Raw genomic sequence first — 2500 nt, 5'->3', positions numbered from 1 at the left:
AGAAAAAAAAAAAAAGGATAAATAAATAATAAGAAACGAAAAAATTCCAGACAAATAAGGGAATGGGAGGCAGTGCAACTCGGGGTTAGATACTAACGTGAATCATCATCACGAGACGTCGCGTGCGCCTTGGATCGATTAAGCTCATTGAAAACGAGACCGCCTTCTTCTCCTCGTGACTGTTGCCGATGGGTGCCCATCGCGTAGATACATACATACATATTTATATATATATGTATATATATATATATATCAATCGATTTATCACGATCATTTCATCCCCTCGTTTTGCATAATCTTCGAATATTTTATCTTTCGTTCCTACTCCCGCAGGTATTTTCTTTTAACTATTTTTTGATTATACCATTTTTTTTTCTTTTTTTAAATTTACTTCCTTGTAAGATTGTAATAGTAATTGGTATAAAAGAAAAAAAAAAAAGGAAAACAATTATTATAAGGAGGAAATTAATAACCAACTTCAAGAGTTAACAATTTAACGATCGGAAAAATATTACGCTTTCTTAATAGCGTCAAGAAAATTCCAAAGTCTCATTGTCAATGCTAATGATTTACAATTCGAATTAAGCTGATAATCCTTTTCTAATTGAACGAATTATCTATAATGACGAAATACTCGTAAACGTCATAAACGACCAGACAAATGGATGGATAACGTTTTTATCTACGGTATGAGAGAAATCGAATATTTTGCTTTTATTTACTTTTCGAAAGGATAGAAAGTATGATACGTATACGTATTAGTATCATCGATTAAAAGAATTTTCAAAGAGTATTAGAACCTAGTTATATATATATATGTATATATATATATATATATATATATTTTTCTTTGAGCAGTAACAACGTGATTTTTAAACATTTTTCTTATAGTAAATTTAATAAAATTTTAAATCGACAAAAATTAAGATTACATTTTTAATTATAAAGATTACGAAATAATAATAATAATAATAATAATAATAATAATAATAATAATAATAAAAATTTAGAAAAAAAGAATGAAGAAAAAAATGTATGATCAAACATGGATGAGAATTACGCAATCGATCAGGTTTATTTAGATGTGTGTATGTGCTTGAATTAAAAAAAAATAAATAAATAAATAAATAAAAAATAAAAAAGAGAGAAAAAAATATTCATCGAACAACTTAATGTTGGTCGAAATGAGTTTAGGAGATTAAAACCAGCAAGTTAGTATAGCCGCAACCCTACACACCATATACAGATTATGATATTGCTGGCAGCTGTTAATTATTGAAGCATGATTCACCTTTCATCGTGATACGAGAAATACACGGAAAAGATATTCTGCGTCCAACACCACGTTTCGAGTTACGAATACGAGACTACGCTGCTAAAGCGAATTCCTTTATATATATATATATATATATATATATATATATATACATATATCATTATTTTATATATTCTCTCAAATAGAACAGATCTTTCTATTTCTATTTACTTATCTAAAAGATCTCATGTAATGAAATGACAAATATTCCATTTTATATATCTTACTAGTCGTTAAAAACACGAAAGGTTGTATTTCTTATTTATCCACCCATCCATCCATCCATCCATTTTATTTATTTATTTATTTATTTATTTAGTTATTTATCGTCTCTCAGAAATTTCAGATAATGATAACTTAACTTGGTTCTCCTTCGTCATTGACAAAGAATAATGAACTATTCAGGATATAAAGAGACTACAATTAAATGAATAAAAGTCTATTAAAAGTTTGATCGATGTGTGTTCTTGTGTACCTTTTCTTATATATATACTATCTCATCGGATATATATAGGGTGATCCTAAAAGTTACAAGGTTAATTGAAAACAAAATTATCTTTTTTTCGTGACTACTTTCTCTCTCTCTCTCTCTCTCTCTCTCTCTGTCTCTTTTTTTTATTTCTTTTTTCTTGACTAATTTTAATTTTCAGATCGTAAAATTACAGACCTGGGAATATTTTTTTTGTAATTCGAACGAAAAAAATCGGTAAAAGATATTCTTTTTTCTTTAATTTTTTTTTTCTAATGTACTTAATAGTTTCTGATATAAATGAAATAAATAAGTAACGTTAACTAAATTATTAAGTAATTAAATAATATTAAATAAATAAATAAAGAAAGAAAGAAAGAAATAAATAAAGAAATAAAAATAGTTACTCGCTCGAAAATTAAATTTCACTTAATTCGTATAAAATATGTACATTTATGGGTATGTAATCTTAGTGTAGAATAGCGAGGAGGAATGAGGAGGGTGAGAGTGAGAGTGAGGGTGAGGGGACACAAAAAAAACTTGGTATTGCTGACTCAAATAAAACCGTCACGTTTTGTCCGGGAGCACTGCTGACTATTTACTATTTATTACCGACTACTACTGGCGAGTTTTATTTCTCTATTTTTTTCCTCAGTCGAACGGACTCGTTCTCTCTCTCTCTCTCTCTCTCTCTCTCTCTCTCTCTCTCTCTCTCT

General features: G+C 28.0%; 1 protein-coding gene and 1 long non-coding RNA gene across 5 annotated transcripts in view; one reads left to right on the top strand and one right to left on the bottom strand.

Moving 5' to 3' along the window:
- LOC122631102 overlaps window positions 1-2500 on the top strand; it is a 21672-nt gene that overhangs the window by 5284 nt on the left and 13888 nt on the right. The gene's annotated exons all lie outside the window — the stretch shown is intronic.
- The window catches only part of LOC122631090 (anion exchange protein 2), a 40225-nt gene that overhangs the window by 33080 nt on the left and 4645 nt on the right, over window positions 1-2500 (bottom strand). The gene's annotated exons all lie outside the window — the stretch shown is intronic.

The sequence above is a fragment of the Vespula pensylvanica genome, chromosome 8, assembly GCF_014466175.1.
Source record: "Vespula pensylvanica isolate Volc-1 chromosome 8, ASM1446617v1, whole genome shotgun sequence".
Lineage (NCBI taxonomy): Eukaryota > Metazoa > Arthropoda > Insecta > Hymenoptera > Vespidae > Vespula > Vespula pensylvanica.
The sequence above is the reverse complement of the archived record's forward strand: the minus strand, read 5'-3'. Positions and strand labels throughout refer to the sequence as shown.